Source organism: Herpailurus yagouaroundi, unplaced genomic scaffold (genome assembly GCF_014898765.1).
Source record: "Herpailurus yagouaroundi ecotype Mexico unplaced genomic scaffold, PumYag 253, whole genome shotgun sequence".
In the NCBI taxonomy this organism is placed as follows: domain Eukaryota; kingdom Metazoa; phylum Chordata; class Mammalia; order Carnivora; family Felidae; genus Herpailurus; species Herpailurus yagouaroundi.
This window is the reverse complement of record NW_024412470.1, coordinates 7,090,006-7,111,937: the sequence shown is the minus strand read 5'-3', so window position 1 is coordinate 7,111,937 and position 21,932 is coordinate 7,090,006. Positions and strand designations below refer to the sequence as shown.

At 46.9% G+C, this 21,932-nt stretch overlaps 1 long non-coding RNA gene across 1 annotated transcript; it reads right to left on the bottom strand.

Moving 5' to 3' along the window:
- Window positions 1-6,813: 6,813 nt before the first annotated feature.
- Window positions 6,814-21,595, bottom strand: LOC121020902 (uncharacterized). Its single transcript, XR_005786350.1, has 4 exons — window positions 21,526-21,595; window positions 13,066-13,131; window positions 10,051-10,190; window positions 6,814-6,924 (listed from the first exon to the last, which is right to left on the bottom strand). It is a non-coding gene; the product is annotated as an uncharacterized LOC121020902 (long non-coding RNA).
- Window positions 21,596-21,932: the final 337 nt, after the last annotated feature.

The following is a 21,932-nucleotide window of genomic DNA, read 5'->3' as shown; positions in this document are numbered from 1 at the left end:
CCCCGATTCTGTCCTTACCCCCTGCTTGTAATGAGCTTTAGGACCGAGACCTCCTGGTATTCTCTGTTGACACAGTGTGTAGGGAGGTGCCTTACACAAAAGGAGGGGTTCCATAAGAGTTCATTATCACATCCTATTGAAATCACAACCCACTGATCATTCCTACTCTGTTATGCAGATTGTGAGAGGTGACCATGGGCAAACTATTTCACTTCTCTCTGCCTCAGTTTCTTCATCTGTAAATGGCCATCCTTATAGTGCCCACATCATAAAGGGATATTATAAGAATAATGTGAGTATATAAATAATAATGCAACATCCTGGGAGAATTTGAGGCTTATAGAAAAGTTACATACAGAGAAGGACAGATTCCATATGTTTTCACTCCTAGGTGTATCCTGAGAAACTTAACAGAAGACCATGGGTGAAGGGAAGAAAAAAAAAATGGTTAGAGAGGGAGGGAGCCAAAACATAAGAGACTCCTAAAAACTGAGAACAAACTGAGGGTTTATGGGGGGTGGGAGGGAGGGGAAAGTGGGTGATGGGCATTAAGGAGGGCACCTGTTGGGATGAGCACTGGGGGTTGTATGGAAACCAATTTGACAATAAATTTCATAATAAAAAATAAATAAATATAAAAATAAATAAATAAATAAATAAATATAAAAACTATTAAAGGATTAAAAAAAAGAAAAGAAAAGTTACAAAGGTAGAACACAGTTTCCACATACCCCCTCACCGGGTTTCCCCTAGGGTTATTCCCCATAAAGTTACCCCCACGACCGTGGTTTATCTATCAAAATAAGAAATCCCAAAGCTGGAATTTAACTTCAGACTTCATTCGGATGCCCCTGGCTGTTCCCGTGTTTCTGTTCCAGGGTCTAATCCCACATTTGTACTTGGGACATTCTTCACAAAATATCTAACATGTATGGGGCAAGGGTTCTTCTAAGTGCTTCTATATACCAGCTCATTTCGTTGTGACACTAACCCTATCGCAATGACTCTGTGAGATGGTTACTATTATTATCCCCCTTAGATAATGACATTGGGGCTTCAGAGGTTAAGTAACTTGCTCAACATTACACAGCTAGAAAGACCGAAATGAGACCAGCTGTGTCTGACTGCAAACTCTTTCTCCCAATGAGCGACAAGTACCATCTCTCAGGATTTTTTTTTTTTTAATGTTTATCTATTTTTGAGAGAGAGAGACAGAGCGCAAGCAGGGGAGGTGCAGAGAGAGGGAGACACAGAACCCAAAGCAGGCTCCAGGCTCTGAGCTGTCAGCACAGAGCCCAAAGCGGGGCTCAAACTCACAAACCATGAGACGATGACCTGAGCCGAAGTCGGAGGTTCAGGCGACTGAGCCACCCAGGCGCCCCAGGAATATAAATTACCAAGAAGATCTTGGCAAAAGAAATCTGAATTGCAGTTTTTCACGATAACCTCTAAGATCCCCTGGATCTTCCCACAACAAAATGGACTGAGCACCTACCCTGACCGGCCCTAAGAAACCACAAAGAACAGGCAGGGTTAAGACACTCAGGGAGCGTCTGGATTGGCAGGGACACAAGTAATCAGGCCACCTCAGGACGGAGTGGAAAGTGAAGGGTGGACGGGGGATGCTAAGGGACACAGAGGAAGGGCACCTCACCCAGGGGGTGGTGCAGAATCCTGTAAGGTCCCTGTAAGAGGAGATGCGCGAGCCGAGGCTCGAAGGCTGGTTGGGATTGGCCAGGCCACGCGGCGAAGAGGGGGTGAGTAACGAGAAGACATTCTTTCAACGTTTATTTATTTTTGGGACAGAGAGAGACAGAGCATGAACGGGCGAGGGGCAGAGAGAGAGGGAGACACAGAATCGGAAACAGGCTCCAGGCTCTGAGCCATCGGCCCAGAGCCTGACGCGGGGCTCGAACTCACGGACCGCGAGATCGTGACCTGGCTGAAGTCGGACGCTTAACCGACTGCGCCACCCAGGCGCCCCTTGCGAGAAGACATTCTTAGCGACAAGAACTGCACATGTGAAGCCTGGAAGCAGGAGAGAGCCTGGCCTGTCAAAGCTGGAAAACAGAGCCCACGGCAAGGAGAAGAGAAATAATATCGGGGAGAAGCAAGGCCAGGCCCCAGAGGGCCTTCTTCATTCCTGGTGTCGCTCCAGGTTACGACAGGCTATACCGAGCCACACACAACCCCAAAGCTCCGTGGGCTTCAGTGTAACCAAGACTTATTTCTCACTTGTGTAAAGTCCGATGGGGGGGAGGGAAGCCCCCCCACCAACTCTGTAACTACAGCTTCTGGAACATGGGCCTGGGAGGCCCCTCGCAGAAGAGAGAAGAGGCATCCTAAGCGTGTTGCTCTCAACTCCCTGGGCCTGGAAAGGACACGTTGCTTCCCCTCACATTTCACGCGACCCCCACCTTCACAGCGAGCAAAGGTGGTCTGTGTGCCAGCAAGACACGATGCCACGGGAAACAAAGTACTGTGTCCACCCCACCACGATAAGGAATTCGAAACTTCCCCCGTGCGCTCAAAGTTTTAAGCACGAGAATCGCATGGTCCAGTTGGCATTTTGGGGAAGCTCGCTCTGGCTGTAAGGTCAAGAAGACAGAAGAGGGAGGGATGACAGGAAGCAAGGGGACTAGGACACCTGCCGTATCCTGAGCAAGCCGGGAGGGTGACAGGGCAGGGACTGTGGCAATACACACAGAACTGGATGGGTTTAAGAGCTTTGTCAGAGGCAGAGCTGACAGAATTGCAGGAGTGGGAGGTGGCGGAAAAATGGGTAGAGGATTAAGAGAAAAGGGAGTTAAGGAGGGGCCCAAATTTCTGACCTGGACAGCTGGTGGCCATGGCCGGAAGAGCCCCGGGCACTGAGGCAGGGAGAACGAGTCCGCAAAAACGGGCAAAGATAGAACCTGGGAGGTGGGGAGGGGCACGTGTGGAGCCACAGGGGCAGGATGGGAGGGTAAAGCCTGATTCTCGGCAAAGGGAAGTCAGGCAAAGTGCCTAAAACTGAAAAAATCAAAGACAGGATCAATATAACCATATTCTTTGGTGATATCAAAAACACAAACGAAAAAAATCAGCCAAAAGCGTTTCATGCGTCTGCCTCTAGCGAGTGAAAAAAAAAAACAACACAAGGAAATGATGGAAGACTGCCACTTTCCATAACAAATTTTGTAGAACTACAACTCTTTAAATAAACTATGTACATATATATTTGATTACAAAAAATGAGTGTTTCTTTTAAAAAAAGGCAAGACTGGGGCGCCTGGGTGGCTTAGTTGGTTGAGCATCCAACTTCGGCTCAGGTCATGATCTCACGGTCTGTGAGTTCGAGCCCCGCGTCGGTCTCTGTGCTGACCGCTTGCTCAGAGCCTGGAGCCTGCTTCAGATTCTGTGTCTCCTCTCTCTCTGCCCCTCCCCCTCTCTCTCTCTCTCCCTCCCTCCCTCTCTCTCTCTGTCTCTCTCTCAAAAATAAACATTAAAAATTAAAAAAAAAAAAAAGACTGGCTGCTGCAGGGTGTTGCTACCTTCAAGAGGTGTCCTTCACCACTTTGCACAAAGGGGTGTCCACCAGGATTTCAAAATTTTAAAAAAAATTTTTAACATTTATTTATTTTTTAGAGACAGAAAGAGCCAGAGCACAAACGGGGGAGATGCAGAAAGAGAGAGGGAGACAGAAGCCGAAGCAGGCTCCAGGCTCTGAGCTGTCAGCACAGAGCCCAACGAACCATGAGATCATGACCTGAGCCGAAGTCAGACACTTAATCGACTGAGCCACCCAGGTGCCCCTGTCCACCAGGATTTCAAAGGGCAACATGCCGGGGAGGGGGCTCTTCCTACTTCCTGCCATATGTCATCATTCATACTGTGACCCTGAACTTGATTCTCAGAAAAATCAGAGAGGGCTTTCTAAGGAAGACCATGTTTGACCCGGCTCCTGAGAATCACAGAATTTCCGAAAGGAAGGAGAACTTCAGGTGGGTGTTAAAGGTGAAAGCCTGGCAGACAGAGAGAGAGATGTTCTGGAATGACAGTAGCTCTGTTTGGAGGCCCAGAAGGCAGATGCAGTGCTCTGGGATGGAGACAGAAGAACAATTAGGTGGCTAATGGCACTGTTTGGGGCAGAGTACTCGCAAAATGAGGTCCGTGGGCCACCTGCATCAGGGTCCTAAATATCACTCAGTGCTTCCATCTTCAGGAGGGGGAATCTGCATTACAGTATGTTTTCTGGGTGAATCCTGCACACCACTAAAATTTGAGAAACACTGGTCGAGCGGGAGGAGATAACATCTTGAAATAAAATAGTAACAGTTTGAATGGAAAGGAGGAAACAGTCATCAGACCAAGGGCCTCTTGGATCCAGAACTGGCCTCTGCCAGCAGTCAGGGCACATGGCCCCACTGCCTAAAGAAGTGTCGATGATAGGGAGCCAGCAACACCCCACACTTCCTGCCCACCACCTCCCGCCATCGCTGCCTCGTAAAAGGACCTCCACTCCATACGATACGGCGTGAAAAGTACTGACCTCCAGTCTCAGCTTTTCCACTATGTGTGTGTTTTAACAAGTCATTTCATTGCTTGGGTCTCAGTTTCCTCAACCGTAAAATGGGGTGGTTAGACTAGATTACCTCAAAGGCCACCTCAAATCTAACCTCCTGAAAACAACTATGGATGATATTCAGAATCTAAGAGAACTCCTGAAAAAAAAACAAAAAATAAGAACCCCAATAGAAAAATTGGCCAAGAATATGAACAGGCAACTTATAAAAGAAGAAACTCAAAAAACTAACAAGCACATAAAGAGGTGTTCACGCTCGTTAATAATCAGAAAAATGCAAATTAGAACAATGGACTTCCTACTTATTAGATTGGCAAAAAATGGAAAGCTGGATCACGTCTCGTTTGGCAGGGATGTGGGGCTACGGGGACCCTGGTGCGCCGCTGAAGGAGCACAGTCGGGTAGAGACAGCCTGGAGAGCAATCTGGAGCTACTTAAGCCAAATTAAGCGTATGCCTCCCTGTGACCTAGCAAGTCTGCCCAGGCCCCTGTGTGTCGCCCACAGAAACGATCACACAGGCCTGTGATGGAACCCACATGAGGACATCAAGTGCAGGAGGCTGGATGAGTGAGCAGGTAAAATTTATAGAGTGCTACAGAATGGCACAAGCAACTGACTAGCTGTCCGTTTGGCAACACGGCTGGATCTTGAAAACAATGCTGAGTGGAAAAATAAGGCGGGGGGGGGCCCTAACAATACTCTATAACCCTGAGAGCACACAAGTCCTTACAATGTCCCACAAGGCCCTAGATGATCTTCCTCCCCCACCCCCCACACTCCCTCTACCTCCCTGACAGCATCCCTGTCCCCAGTGCTCACTCTGGCCCAGCCTCACCAGCCACCCTGCTGTAGTCAACACATGCAGGGTGGTGATGCTCCTACAGGACCTTTGCACTGGCTACTCCCTCCATCTAGAATCATAAGCATTCAAAATCCTCTACGCGCACGCGCCCTCACACGCGCACGCGCGCGCACACACACACACACACACATACCCCTTGGTCCCCCTCACTCAGCTCTATTTCTACCTCAGACAACAATCAAATGTAATAAGTGAAAGGTAGTAAGTACTATCTCCCCACTCCCACCTTTTACTATGTGAGTGAGAATTTTTGCCTGTTTTGTTCACTGATGTCCCCCAAGGCCTAGAACAGAGCCTACCATAAAAGAGGCACTTAATACATTTTGTTGACTAATTGAATGATTACAACACCATACCACTCACACACCTGTCAAATGCAATTTTAAACACATTCATTGGGGCCCCTGGGTGGCTCAGTCGGTTAAGAATCCAATTCTTGATTTTGGCTCACGTCGTGATCTCACGGGGCATTATTTGAGCCCCGCATCCCTGCTTGAGATTCTCTCTCTCCCTCTCTCTCTCTCTGCCTCTCCCCAACTTGCACTCTCTCTCAGAATAAATAACATTTAAAAACAAAATAAATAAATAAACACATTCAATGAATATCACTCAATGAATGGTGAGTGAGAATGAGGGTTAAAGGATATTAAATTTATTTTTTTTAATGTTTGTTTTTGAGAGAGAGAGAGAGAGAGCATGAGCAGGGGAGGGGCAGAGAGAGAGGGAGACACAGAATCTGAAGCAGGTTCCAGGCTCCGAGCTGTTAGCACAGAACCCGACACGGGGCTCAAACTCACAAACTATGAGATTGTGACCTGAACCCAAATTGGACACTTAACCGACTGAGCCACCCAGGCGCCCCAAGGATATTAAATTTAAAGAGGGAAGGGCTTAACATGGAAAGACGATGAGAAGGTGCCATTTAGTGAGGAGTATGGGTAATTTAGGCTTGTGTAATTGAGATTAACACAGGAAGGTGACATCACTGTCCACTCACCCTCCCCTCTGCCCATCAGCACATCTGTTGAGAGTTCCCCTTCCTGCCAGATCTTTGCCTGAAAAAACCAAGCCCTGGCTGTGGGGAAGGGCCCTCTGTTCCATCTACACAGCTGCCATCTCTGAGATTTTAAGGTCACAACAGAGCTGAGGATACCTCGTGGGCAACAGTGCACACAACCCCACGCCCCCCCACCCCCGGTTCCTCAGTTTCCCCAAACAAAAGCTCCGCCCGAGGAGGAGGGGACTGGGCTCCACCCAGAATGGTACCTCAGACTGTAGAGCGAGTTCCAACTCACAAAGCCTTTCTGCAGCCTTGAAAGATCTTACTGTCCCATTGTATGAATACGAAAACTAAGGTTTAAAAAGGTTAGCAGTCATCCTATGTCACCTTGTTAGTGCCCGGCAGGACCGACATGTGAAGCGACCAGTTCTTCTTGACTCCGTGTTTTGTGTTTTCACTACCAATATCATCTGTCGCTCGGTGCAAAGAAGACGGCCCTGTTAGGGAAATTGACAAAATTAATTCTTCCAGATTTGATTTTGCATGATTCTGCCATCAGCTCTTTCCTGTTGCTAACCGCTCTTTGTCTCTAGGATTCAAATTCAAAACCTGTGGATTTGATACAGGCAGTCTGAAAGCTAATGTTAGAAAATAAGGCCAAACAGATCATCTATTACTATTAAGAATAAAGGATTTAAAAGGATTATCTGCTCTTTGCAAGCCGCCAGACGGGTGGAGACAGCACACTGGCAATCCACTCCGGCAATAAGTTCTGATACTGCTGCGGTCGCAGCGTTGGGGGGCGGGGCGGGGGGATTGAGGGAGGACCCAGTGGGAATCTGGGGCGATCTGAAGGCAGTGCTGGGTGATTGACAAGGATCAGATTAGGAAAGGGTGCAGCTAACTGGTTTCTTAAGCAGACCAATTATTTAGGCCAAGAGATTAATACTTAAGAACAATACAGTCTGGGGGCACCTGCATGGCTCAGTCGGTTGAGCGCCTGACTTCAGCTCAGGTCTTGATCTCATGGTTCTTGGGTTCGAGCCCTGCATCAGTCTCTGTACTGACAGCTCAGAACTGGAACCTACTTTGGATTCTTTGTCTCCCTCTCTCTCTGCCCCTCCCCCTTCATCCTCACTAACGTGTGCTCTGTCTCTCTCAAAAATAAATGAACATTAAAAACATTTTGGGGGGGGGGCACCTGGGTGGCTCAGTCGGTTAAGCGTCTGACTCCAGCTCAGGTCATGATCTCGCGGTCTGTGAGTTCGAGCCCCGAGTTGGGCTCTGTGCTGACAGCTCAGAGCCTGGAACCCACTTCAAATTCTGTGTCTCCCTGTCTCTCTGCCCCTCCCCCACTCATGCTCTGTCTCTCTCTCCCTCTCTCTCTCTCTCTCTCTCTCTCTGTCAAAAATAAATAAACATTAAGAAATTTTTTTAGTTAAAACAAACACAGTCTGGGGGCATCTGGGTGGTTCAGTTGGTTGAGCGTCCAACTTCAGCTCAGGTCATGATCTCATGGCTCATGAGTTCGAGCCCCAAATCAGGGCTTACTGCTACCAGCGCAAAGCCTGCTTTGGATCCTGTGTCCCTCTCTCTCTCTCTGCCCCTTCTCCTGCTCACGTGCTTTCTCTCTCAAAAATAAATAAAACATTTTTTTTAAAAAAAGAACAATACAGTCTGGTGTATGACTTGGGGTCTACTTGGATGCCCACTCACTGAAGTGACCATAGGCATGTTCCCAGTCAGCAAGGTGGATAAGAATAGGCCTGATCCTTTGATCTGGTCTCCCTCAGAAGCAGTTCATGGCTTATAGTTCTTCACCTCACTGAACTTGGCCCGTACACGTGGGTACACTTGGTGGGAGCTCTATAAACCTCTCACTGAAGGCCATGTGATTATGGCTTTACACTGAAGCCCTGAAACCTTGCAAGTCTCCTACTAGGAAGCCTCTTTGGGATTACCAGTTGTCAGTGAAAATCCGTTTAGGCTGATCTCGTCTCAAGCCCTCATCCCCACCCAACAAACAACACGTAAAAAGAAATCAGCGTTAAGGATCACTGTTATCGAGGCATTGAGATATTTCCTCATGAGCTTCGTGGACCTTGAACACATTGTAATCTCTGTCACTCTCATTTTCCCTCAAGTTAAAATGGGGATTAAACTCGTGTGTGGTCCTAAAATTTAGAGATTATTTCTATGAGGAGCTAATACCCAACCCCTGGCACAAAATAAGCCTTTGAAAAATGGTACCTTCAGGGAAAGATAAGCCATCTTAGCCACCACCCCTCCCCTCCACCTTCATCCCAACCCCCCCATCCCCCCCACCCGACCCCTTATGGAAACCTTCCCTTTCAGATGGTACTCGGACAATCTAATGTTACCTGACACCTACCAGCTGCATGACCTTAAACAAGTCATTTGCTCTCTCCAGGCTTCAGTTTTGTCATTAATAAAAATAAAGGCCATGGACCAGAGGTATCCCTGCTACCTCCCAATTTTGATGTTTGTGATTATGAGTTTTAGTACAAAAGAGCTCCACGAGCAGCGAATTTTGATTTCTCTAAACCTTACAGATGGCTTGTGCATAGTTTAAGCTCAAAAGAGAAACAAACAAACAAAACAGTGTCTGGAGAATGAGACAGAACTTGGCCCTCAGACCTTGAAACCCAGGCAGAGATTCACGTAAGCAAACAAGAACACAAGATGCATTCAATTCGCATAAACTGTGGTCATAGAAGAGAAAACAAACCTCTCAGCCTGGAGATGCTAGGGAGTGCTTCAGCAAGCAAGAGACTTCTGAGCTGGGATTTCAAGGATGGAGGTCAGGGTAAAAACATTTCAAACAGAGGGAAGCATGTGCAAAGTCCCCAAGAGAGGTGAGGGCGTGACACATGGAAGGATTCAAAAGGGGAGAACACCATAGCTACAGTATAGACAAGAGTGCTGCAAAACAAAGTGCGAGAGACAGAAAAAAAGCCAGATCATGCAGGACCTTGAGGGCTATGGAAAGACAGGAAGTCACTGAAGGGCTGTAAGCCCAAGGCAGATATGACCAAGTGTGAATCTTTGAATTTTTTTAAATGTTTATTTATTTCTGAGACAGAGAGAGACAAAGCATGAGCAGGGGAGGGGCAGGGAGAGAGGGAGACACAGACTCCGAATCAGGCTCCAGGCTCCAGGCTCCTAGCCGTCAGCACGGATCCCGACGTGGGGCTTGAACCCACGAACTGAGAGATCATGAGCTGAGCCGAAGTCCGGCGCTTAATTGACTGAGCCACCCAGGCACCCCAAATGTAAATCCTTTAAAAAATGACTCTGGCTATGGCTGTCATGAAGAAATCAAATTAGAAGCAGAAAGCAAGGATACAGGGAGACAACTGGGGGATACTGCAAGAGTCCAGATGAAGGAGGATCGTGGTTTCCTGGTGGCAGTGGGGATGGAGAGAAGTAGATGACCAGAGAGGCCCTTAGGAGGTAAAGACAGGGAATTGGCAAAGGACTGGATAAGACAGCGAGGGAGAGGGAGGTAGCAAGGATGAATTGCAGGGCTCGATGTCCACAACTGGCTGGACGGTCCGGTCCTAGAAGGGACGCTTAGAGTCACCGGAGCTGGGTTTTATTACCTTGAGATTCATACGGCAGCACAGGAGAGACGCCAGGCTGGCGATATGAGTGGACAGTTCCGTGGCATCTCAGTTGCAAATGTTGACACAGGATGCCTCGGTGAGCAGTCTGCTGAAGCCAGACTTCCGTATGAGATTACCTGGAGAAAAGAGTGTCCAGGGAGAAGAGAGGCCGAAGCAAGCCCACGTTTAGATGAGTAAAAAGGGATGAACGGCAAGTGACTGAGAAGAATGAGAAGGAGGAAGAAAAACACAAAAGTCTTTTCTCAGACTCTGACAAATTGTTTTTCGTTGGCTCTGCTTTTACAAAGAAAACCTGAAAGAGCAAGCAAACAAACCGCCACAGCCAAAGGGAAAAATTAAAAATAAAGAAGCCCGGCTATTCCATGTATATAAGGATTATTCCTCAGATTACCAAGAATTACCCCAAGAATTGCCAAAATTCTCACTTCTTAAGGAAGATTGTTTATTTATTTAGAAAGCCCATGCCATGCTTCCCTTTAGGCAGATTATACTTACCCATCAATTGACTTTGGCCTTGGCCGTATGACAATGGATGTAGGCAGATGTGATACACACGATGTCCAAGCAGAAACTTTAAATATGCTTTACAGATTGGCTCCGGCTCTCTGGAGTTTCTGTCCTTCACCATGAGAACAGCATGTTTCTTCAACTGGGATCCCGAAGTGCGAGGACACAAAGAGCAGAACATAACCCAGGGAAGCCCAGGAAAGGCAGCATTAATTCAGCCCTCAGATAACATGAGCCAGAAATTAAGTGTACGTGATTTTCAGCCACTGAGCTTTGGGGGCTATTTGTTACTGCAGCAAAAGAAGACTAATGCACTTGTCCACAGTGAGATTTCTTTACAATTAAATCTAATCATGTGTAACTCCAGTAGAAAGAGCAAAAGGACTCTCTTTGTCTAGAACATATTACATATCTGCCACTAATAAGCAAAGTACAGACTTTGTCTCATTGTAATCATCATGGCAATTATTTGCACCATGTTACATGAACAAACTGAGGCTCAGATCATTTAAGCCCATTTCCCACGATCGCAAAACTAGCGCATGGTGGAAATGGAACAAAAACTCGTCTGATTCCAAAAGCCTGTGCACTCTCCATGTTGCCATATTAAAGGATTTGCTAGAAAGCAGACCCAGATCTCCTGCGTGGGAAGCGAGAAAACAGTGGGTGACCCATCCGTGTAGACTCAGGTCTACTTGCATCTGTGGGTACGTATGCTGCTGTTGAGCAAGCCCAGAGGAGCCAGCTAGAGGACATCTGTAACCCTGAATCTGAAATCTCACATTGCCACAAACTCCACCTTCCTCTCACCAGGGCTATCACCGCTGAGAAAATGGAAGCTATAAGGTGCAACTCAGAGCTCAAGTCAGATCACAATAAGTGTTGGGAAAAAAGGTTGCCTTTCATCTCGATCTATATAGCCACGTAACCCAAATGACTTTTTTTAAAAGCTCACTATGATCTGGGGCATCTGGGTGGCTCAGTCGGTTAAGCATCCAACTCTTGGTTTCAGTTCGGGTCAGGATCTCACGGTTTCATGGGTTCCAACCCCATGTTGGGCTCTGCACTGACAGTGTGGGGCCTGCTTGGCATTCTCTCTCTCTCTCTCTCTCTCTCTCTCTCTCTCAATCTCTCTCTCTCCACACCTCCCCCACTGGTGCTGCCTCTATCTCTCTCAAAATAAATAAGCTTTTAAAAAATATAAATAAAAGCTCACTATGATCAACCCTTACGAATTCAGCTTGGTTTTCCCACCTAATCCTTGGTGATGGAAATCACATCTGCCTTCCTGAATCTTGAGACAAAACTAAACCTTTAACATGTGAAGAACGAAAGATAAGCAAGATACATTAACCACTTATCAGTGTTCATTTATCCTTTGAGGAGTTTTGTGCTGTGCCTGAGATTTAACGTTGCCTTGTAGATTCCCTGATGGGAGCTGGTGGTGATAGCGAGGGTGGTGATGTGCCGTGGAAAGGCAGAAGCACTGAGGTTACACAAGGCTGGGTTTAAATCCTGCACTGCGTCTTACTAGCTCTGTGACCTTGGAAACTTGACTTTACCTCTCTGAACATCAGTTTCCATTTTGCAAAATGTGGATGAAAATAGCTAATTCAATGAGTTGTCTGGCGATCAAGTGAGATGGTATGTTCACTTCGCTGCGATTCACTGGCCTCTGCCTCGAGCTGCAAAGAGACTCAGTGGCCAAGATGAGGTCTCTCAGAGCATCTTCTTCTGTTAGTTCTTCGTGTCCCCTTTAATGGCCGTATCAGCCTCATCACAGGACAGACAACATTTTTCCAAGCTCCTTCCCCACATTACCTCTAACCTTACAACCTTGAAGCAGAACAAACTACATTACACTCATTTTAGGGATCAGCAAACTGAGAGGTGAAATGGCTTGCCCCAGATTAGAGCCAGTCCTCCCGTCGCCCAAACTGGTGCCTTTTCCACTCTCCACCCCACCTCCCGCTCCTGGCTGCTAAGCTGTGACCCCCTCCATTGTTTTCAATGAGATCTCTGAAGGGAAGAAAAAGAAATTTCCTATCAGGACCACTCCAAAAATATTGATTGACGTCTTGTTCACCAAAAACTACAAATTATTGTTGAGAGAAATTAAAGATCTAAATAAATGGAGATCTGTATTCATGGATCAGACAGCTCAATATCACTGAGGTAGTGATTGATCAGTAAATTCAACAATCCAAAAAAAAAAAAAAAAAATCCCAGCAGGCTTTTTGCAGACAATGACAAGCTGGTCCTAATATTTGCAGAGAAATGGCAAGAACCTAGAGCACCCAAAACACAATTTGGAACACAGTCGGAGGACTTATACTTCCTAATTGCAGAACTTATCATAAAGCTACAGTAATCAAGACTGTGTGATACTGACCATAAAGAGAAACATGTAAATCAATGCAATAAAACTGAGAGTCCAGAAATAATCCCTTACATTTTCAGCCAATTGATTTTCAACACACGCACCAAGGCAACTCAAAGGAGAAAAGATCATCTTTTTGAAATAGGGTACTGGAACATGTGGATATCCACCTGCAAAAAAAAAAAAAAAATTTATATCCCTACTCACACCATACTTAGAAATTAACTCAAAATTAATCAAAGCCTCATGTAAAAGCTAAAACTATAAAAGATTAAGAAGAAAATCTAAAATATCCTAAAATCTAGGGAAAAATCTGTATGACCTTGAATAGGCAAAGATTTCTTAGATAAGACAACAAAAGCACGATTCAAAAAAGAAAAAAAAAAAAAAATGATTCAGTGAACTTAAACCCACATTACACCTCCTGGAATGAAAAAGACAGGTAATAACAAAGGTTAGTGAGGATGGAGAGAAACTGGAACCTTCATGAATTTCTGATGGAATTGCAAAATTTGCAGTTTCTCAAAAAGCTTAACATAAATTTACCATGCAAGCCAGGAAGTTCACTCCAAGAGCAATGGGAACATACATCCATACAACAGCTTGAACTTGAGTGCTCACAGCAGCATTGTTTATAAAAGTCCCAAAGTGGAAACAATCCAAACCTCAGTCAACTGAGTATGGATAAATAAAATGTAGCATATCCATACAATGTAACACTATTTAGCAATAAAAAGGAACAAAATACCAGGGTGCCTGGGTGGTTCCCACCTTGAGTGTCCAACTCTTGATTTCTGCCCAGGTCATTATTCATGGGCTCTGGCTCCACGCTGAGTGTGGAGCCTGCTTAAGATTCTCTCCCTCTGCCCCTCTCCCCTACTCGCATTCTCTCTCCCTCTAAAATAAACGTTTTTAATGTTTATTTATTTTTGAGAGAGAGAGAGAGAGCACGAGCAGGAGAGGGGCAGAGAGAGAGGGAGACACAGAATCCGAAGTGGGTTCCAGGCTCTGAGCCGTCAGCACAGAGTCTGACGCGGGGCTCGAACTCATGAACCGTGAGATCATCACCTGAGCCGAAGTTGGACACAACCGACTGAGCCACCCAGGCGCCCCTATTTAAAAAAATAAAATTTCTTTAAAAAAGGAAAAAAATACTGACACAGGCCAAAACTTGGATGAACCTCGGAATTGCTATGCTAAAGTAAAAAAAAAGCCAGACACAAAAGACTACGTATCGTATGACTCCATTCACGTGAAATGTCCAGAAAAGGCAAAACTATAGAGGTAGAATGCAACTTTGCGGTTGCCTGGATGTGAACTGGGCACAGGAACTGACTGCAAACAGGCACCAAGGATCTTTCTGGGGTGATGGAAATATTCTAAAACTGGATTGTGGGAATGGCTGCACAGCCCTGTGAATTTACTAAAACTCACTGAACTGTAGATTTAAAACAGATAAAGTTCATGGTAAGTAAATTATACTTCAAAACCTCTAGTTTTTAAGAGGTCTTAATCAATTCCTGTGCAAAATATCTCACACAAGGTGAAGGAGGAATCCCGGATGGGTCTGCTCCACGGCTTCCCCCGCGTTCTGTTCTCGGCCAAGGACACCTGAGCCCCTCTCTCCACACTAAGAGCTATTTCCTGCAGCAGCTGGGTTCAACTCCTGCACCTTAGTGACTCTGAGCAGCCCCGACTCAGGCCTCCGCGGCAAAGCTCACCTTGTGGAAATACTGTAAGAGCTATAAATACTTTAGGTCCTACGGGAGCCCTGTCACTTGTCTGCCACGGCACCAGTGACCTAGGGCAAGGAAAATTCTATTCCTAGGCACACCGAGTGTCCGTGAGCAGCCTGGTTGCAAGGCATTCTCAGATAATAAACGCTCTTTTGCGGCATGGTTTGGACCCTTAAGACATCCAGGCTCTCTTAAAAGCTAATTCCTGCAAGCTAATTGTAGCCAGTATCCCTGAAAACCAGGATGAAGGCATGTAACTAAAACCAAAGCCCGTTCACCAGGCGGAGGGGCTGGAGAACCTGGTTTTAGAGCAATTCCACCATTCTCAACCTGGACAGCATCATAAAGCCACCTGGTAAGCTTTTTTTTTTTTTTTTTTAATGTTTATTTATTTTTGAGAGAGAGATCGAGCAAGCAAGGGAGGGGCAGAGAGAAGGAGACAGAGAATCCCAGGCAGGCTCCACACTGTCAGGTGCAGAGCCCGGCACAGGGCTTGAACTCACCAACCATGAGATCATGACCTGAGCCAAAATCAAGAGTTGGATGCTCAACTGACTGAGACACCCAGGCGCCCCTGCTGGTAAGCTTTTTAAAAATACAGGGGTGCCTGGGTGGCACAGTCGGTTAAGCGTCCAACTTCAGCCAGGTCACGATCTCGCGGTCCGTGAGTTCAAGCCCCGCGTCGGGCTCTGGGCTGATGGCTCGGAGCCTGGAGCCTGTTTCCAATTCTGTGTCTCCCTCTCTCTCTGCCCCTCCCCCATTCATGCTATGTCTCTCTCTGTCCCAAAAATAAATAAACGTTGAAAAAAAAAATTAAAAAAAAAAAATACTATATACCTGGGCACCTCCGCCATCTCGCTCCTGCCCCGCCCCTGTTCTCCCCCTCCCCCACCCCCCCTCACCCCCCCAGATTCTGGATCTGACTGGCCCAGAATGTGGCCGGGGCATCAGTATTTTTTTTTAAGCTCTGCAGTGATTCTCCGGTGCATCCAGGGCTCAGAGTTAACTTCAGAAGGAAATGGTGTCAAAACAAGGTCTTCCTTCCATCCATAACACTCAAGCCTTAAAATACTTCTCCCTGATGCCTGGGTGGCTCGGTCAGCTGAGCGTGTCCGACTTCGGCTCAGGTCATGATCTCACAGCTCATGAGTTCCAGCCCCACGTCGGGCTCTGTGCTGACAGCTCGGAGCCTGGAGCCTGCTTCGGATTCTGTGTCTCCCTCTCTCTCTGCTGCTCCCCCTCTCATGCTCTGTCTCAGAAATAAATAAACATTAAAAAAAATTTTTTTAAACACTTCTCCCCGAACCAGGGCCTTCTCCTTATCTAGTAAGAGAAGCAGCACAAAGCCAGCCCACATGGGACCCCCCACGTGGCATCCCCCAGCAAATGGGATGCTGTCATTTGCAGTGTAGATGCTGCAGTGTATATGAGTTTATCCCAAATGGGTTCGTGTTAAGGGAATTGACCCATACATCCTTAAACATAACACCTGAAAGAAGAGGTAATGTAATTACGTAACCAGAAGTGGAGAGGCTAAAAGAAAAAGGCAGTCTTTATTAGCCACATTTAAGAACTTCTCAAGACCAAGAATAAAACCAATTAGGACCCAGTGCAATAGGAACACAGTATTAAATATTAAAGGCAATCAAACATTAATCTTAGACCTGAGTGATCATGAGAATGTAGGACAGCGCTGTCTGCGGACCTGAGTGGACAAAAAAGCTTTGCGGATGAGGCACAGCTCTAGCTGGGCTTTGCAAGACTGACAGAATTTCAACTGAGGACATAAAAGGACAATAAAAAATTATCACCAATAACAATAATTGCAATAGTGCTTACCCTAAAGCAGGCACTCCCGAGCATCATTTGGTTCTGAACCTCACAACCACCTTATTTTACAGATGAGGATATGGGGGCTTGAAGGAGTTTTAAAACATGCCCACACTCCCAGTCCACAAGCAAAGCTGGACCCCATGTAACCTGACTTCAGAATCTGGGCACCCAGGCCACAGCAGAGAAACAGACAGGAATCTATCACTTGTATGATACCGCGCAAGGAATCCACTAGGCCAGGAATGCCGGGCCTTTGTCACCAGGGCACAGAGGAGAAAACTGCCCAAATAGGACAAGGTCAGACTATCCACGTGGCTCTGACATGCCATGGCCCAGAAAGAGGGGGTACCCCAGATATTAAGCCAGCTGCAAACGGGATTTCCCGTTTCAGAAATGCAACACAAGACAGGCATCCGAAGAAGCGAGTATGAGGAGGGAAGCACAGGTCTGGAGACTTCCAGGGGGTGGGGTTTGGCCGGGGGCTGTGGGAAATAGCGAGGGCTGGACCAGCAAGGAATCGCTGCTAAGCATCAGTCTGTGTCCTTCCCATCAGGGACCCTCCAGAATTGTGTGAGGAGCAGGAAAGACAGAGACCGTGAGAGGTAAGTACACAGGCAGTTCACAGAGACGACATGAAAAACTGCTGAGCGTGCCTTCCTTGGCTTAACCACGTGTTTCAAAATGCCTCGTTGTAAAGTGACCAACTGTGTCACCGGGTGCCCAGTGTATGTTTTCATCCCTGGGAGCACACCCAGGTGAGTGTCTGCAAAAGGCATACGGACGTGGGATCTCTGCCTGCAAGGAACAGACGATCTTGCTGGAAAGAGAGGGAATAGTACTTATGAGTGATCTCCTTGCGTCATTGGAACCCAATTAAGAGAAGCCTCGGAAGAAAGGGGAAACAAGGAAGGAAGCAAGCAAGGAAAAGAGGGAGGAGCGGGGGGGAAGGAAGGAAAGGCAGAAAGAAAGAGAGGAAGGAAGGGAAGGAGAGAAGGGAGAGAGAGAAGGAGGGAGAGGGAGAGAAAGGAAGACGAGAGGGAGAGAGACACCCACGTTCACAGAAGACATTCATTCAGGGGGATGGCCATCAAAGCGTGAATCACATACCATCTGCATCAGAATCGCCCGAGACGCTTCGCAACAGGACAGACTCTCTGAAGTGGGACTTCAGAACTGAAGCCATCAGAGGAATTCCCCGGAAGGAATCTGGGGCACTCTGAAGTCCGAAAACTACTAGTGTGAGCATTGCCTGTGGTCAGTCCACACGCTCAGCGCCTGGACCTGCCCCTTCGTCTCCAGCTACAGACCATACACACAATCCCATGTTCGGGTTGGTGGGCCCGAAGCTGCGCGAAATCTTATGCCATCAGATAAAGATGAGACGACACTCCTAGTAAAGTACGGTTCTCGGAGCGAGGCAGACTCCAATTCAAATCCCACTCCCACTTCTTCGCAGCCACAAGACTTTAGGCAAATTACTTAAACCTACGAAGCGTCAGGCGACTCATCTTAAAACCCTCAAGAGACTGTTGACAGTGATCATCGGGCAGGACCCACTGCTGCCTGCCTCGCAGCTCACTGCCTTTCGTTGGCTGACTTTGAAGACCGGACTTCTTAGAAGTATTCTTTGAGTGCTAACCCTAGTTAGACATCAAAACTGCAATGCCCTTAAGCATTTCATCTGTTTGATCTTACTCATTCCTTAGAACATTCTCCTGACATCATGGCCTCCAAGCTATCCCACATGCATTTCTATCAGAAGCATACACACACGCACACGCACCTGTATACCCTCTTTATTCTTGTATGCCCATATACATCCTTCAACATCTCATTCAAACATCACCTCTACTTTAAAAACTTCCCAGACCCCAGACCCTTGCCCCACTTCAACCATACCCACCGCCTGTGACTGCTCACAGAAACTGAATGAGCTCCACAGGTCTGATCTCACCACATTCTGATGACTGATCTTCTGCTGTCTCTCCCCACTGGACAATGGTTTCCCCAAGGGCTAATACTTACTGATCTCTGTAACCCCAGCACTGAATATCATGCGTAGAATGCAGAAGCATTCCATAATTTGTTAATATATTCCATATGTAAAATGTGAAATTATGAAACTGATTTCTTACAGTGTTACAACTTTCTCCTCATACCATTGTTTTCAAAAGCCAGTGTCAGGGGTGCTTGGGTGGTTCCCCTGGTTGAGCGTCCGACTTCAGCTCAGGTCATGATCTCACTGTTCATGAGTTTGAGGCCCACGTCGGGCTCACTGCTGTCAATGCAGAGCCTGCTTCAGACCCCCTGTCCCCCTCTCTCTCTGCCCCTCTCCTGCCCATGCTCTCTCTCTCAAAAATAAATCAAAACACTTTTTTAAAAAGCCAGTTTAAGTCAGAGAAAAAAAAATAATCACTCTGGTTCAGTTTACTGGGGTTTTGAACAATCTGAATCAGAGCCACTCAGCTTGATCCCCCCACCTTATTCATTAGATTTGGCTCTGAATTACAGAATCCGCTCTGATAAAAGGAAGATTTTCCACCATCAAACGTGTTAACAAGACAGTCTCTGACTCTGAAGGCAATTCAAGTCAATGCAACAAATACTGATCAAGTATAAAGCACTAAGATAGACTCTAATTTGTAATTCTACAAAAAGAATACTTCCCGGGGTGCCTGGGCGGCTGAGTCAGTTAGGCATCGTGAGTTCAAGCCCTGCATCAGGCTCAGTGCTAACAGCTCAGAGCCTGGAGCCTGCTTCCTATTCTGTGTCTTCCTCTCTCTGTGCCCCTCCCCCTGCTTATTAAAAAAAAAAAGAGAGAGAGAGAGAGAGAATACTCTGAGGCGCCTGGGTGGCTCAGTTGGTTAAGTGTCCGACTTCAGCTCAGGTCATAATCTCGCGGTGCATGGGTTCAAGCCCCACATCGGGCTCTGTGCAGACAGCTCAGAGCCTGGAGCCTGCTTCAGATTCTGTGTCTCCCTCTCTCTGCCCCTTCCCTACCTCACACTCTGTCTCTCTGTCTCTCTCTCAAAACTAAATAAACATTAAAAAAATAAAATAAAAGCATACTTCTAAAGTCATAGCATTCCAGACAGAACTTCCCAAGGTGCTGACCTCCTGGTTGACTGACAGGCTCTTCCCCAGACCATCTGTGGGTGTCTGCCTTGCTGTGCAAACCCAAATTGCCCCCATTGTGAATCGCTGTCCATGACGTTTTCTTCCCATTTCCTATGACTGAGCTCACCTTTTCCATTCAAACCATCAATGGTCACGTTTCAAAAGTCTACTTAAATAACAGCTACCATTTCTTGAGTGGATCTACGTGCCAGGCACCCTAGTAGAGGTTTTACGTACACACAATCACTTTAAATCCCAGCAACACTATGACACAGGTACTAAAAGCATCCTCATTTCACACACGGAACGTAATACGTGATGGAGCCAGATGTGACTTCAGAACCCACGCTCTCAGCCACAGAGGTACACACCTGCCCAAGCTCGTTAAATATTCGCACACTACCCTGCAGATGAGGCATTATTCTGCCTTCCAATGAGGAAACCGAGGCTCCGGCAGATGAATTCCAAATTACTTAAGCCGCTCCAGTGACTCGCACGTCTTCAGCTCTGTGCTGGCTGCTGTGTTGCCAACACAGAAAAAAACCGCAGCCCACCAGGAGGATGGCAGGGCTCACAGGTGCCTGGAGACGGGCCCCTGACATACCATCAAGCCTTGCCAGTGTATCCATTGTCCTCAGTCACAGGAGGTATTAAACTGCAAGTTTTACTTTAGCTAGTTCGACTTCTCTTTTTAACTGCTGCTTGCAATTCAAACAGTCCTCTCTGATGCAAAAATGAACAGCACAGGTGAGACCATAAGGCAATGTGGTTGACTTTTTAAAAACTCCCGTACTGGGGCGCCTGGGTGGCTTACTCGGTTGAGCGTCTTGACTCTTGATTTCAGCTCAGGTCATGATCCCAGGGCTGTGTGATCGAGCCCTGCGTCGAGCTGTGTGCTGACAGCATGGAGCCTGCTTGAGATTCTCTCTCTCCCTCTACTTGCCCCTCCCCTGGTCCTGTCTCCCTCTCTCTCAAAAGTAAACAAATAAACTTAAAAAAATAAGGTAAAAAAGAAAAACTCACGTACCGAAGTTTATTTAGCCAAATGAAAACAATTCCTTTTGAAAGAGTCATTTTAGGGGAAAGGAAGTTGCCACTAAATACGCAACCAAAGGGCAGAAGGTTTACGTCCTTACCAGTTACAAATATCTGTAATTACAGTATTAATCAAGCACTGAGCAGTATCTTGGAACAAGCAATGTACATCATTGGCAAGCACACTTGCCTCATGCCGCAGAAAGAAGTCACTCAAGGGACAGGAAAGAAAAGTATTTGCTCCCATGGGGCGCCTGGGTGGCTCAATCGGTTAAGTGTCTGACTTCGACCCAGGTCATGATCTCACCGTGCCTGAGTTCGAGCCCCGCGTCGGGCTCAGTGCTGGCAGCTCAGAGCCTGGAGCCTACTTGGGATTCAGGGTCTGTCTCTCTCTGCCCCTCCCTCACTCATGCACTGTCTCCTCCATCAAAAATAAACATTTAAAAAGAGAAAAAAGTATTTGCTCCTTTCAAACTACAGGGTGTTGCTCTCTCAGTCAGCACGTGGATGGATGCCCCATTCTGGACATTAGTGAATAATCGATGTCCTGTCCGTGAACCAACAGCCTTGAAACCAGCTGATAAAATACCAATTCTCAGCAAAATTAGACCCGAAGTGCCCAGACAAGTCATATGCCAGAGTCTACCTTTGGCCTCAGATTTTCCTGTTCCCAACCCTGACTGGGCTGAGACGCACTATATCCTCTCCTGGGACAAGGTCAGCAGTTCAGCTAAGGCAGCACTTTTCCAGCACATTTCCATCCCTGGCTCCCGACCCATGGCCGGCACTGCCGCCCAGGCTATTACACCAGTGGAATTGAGTCATAAGACCACGCTTACTCACCACGAGCGATGAAATGGGGGGAAACTGCAAAAAAATAATTCTCCCTTTAGAGCTCTGCTACTTCTCTTCCTGTGAATAAAGTGATATTTGTGATCATTATGTAATCAGGGAAGGATCATATTAACACCAAGAAGAATTTCCTGGGTTTAAGAAGAAAATAAGGACTTCCGAAGTAAAGACCCTCAGAATTCAACTCTGAGGTTCTTGCCTCAAGCCTGTCTGTGACCTCCGCCAACGGAGCTGAGGAAGTGAGGGGGATGCTTCCGCTGGCCCATTTCTCTACAAGTTCTGGTTGCTGCTGTTGAGCTGGGACTAAGCACACTGTTGGCCCCTTTTCCCCTGCACAGGAGAGAGTGAAAACCTGGACTCATGTCTTGGGCTTTTAGCTCTTATAACACCCATAAAGC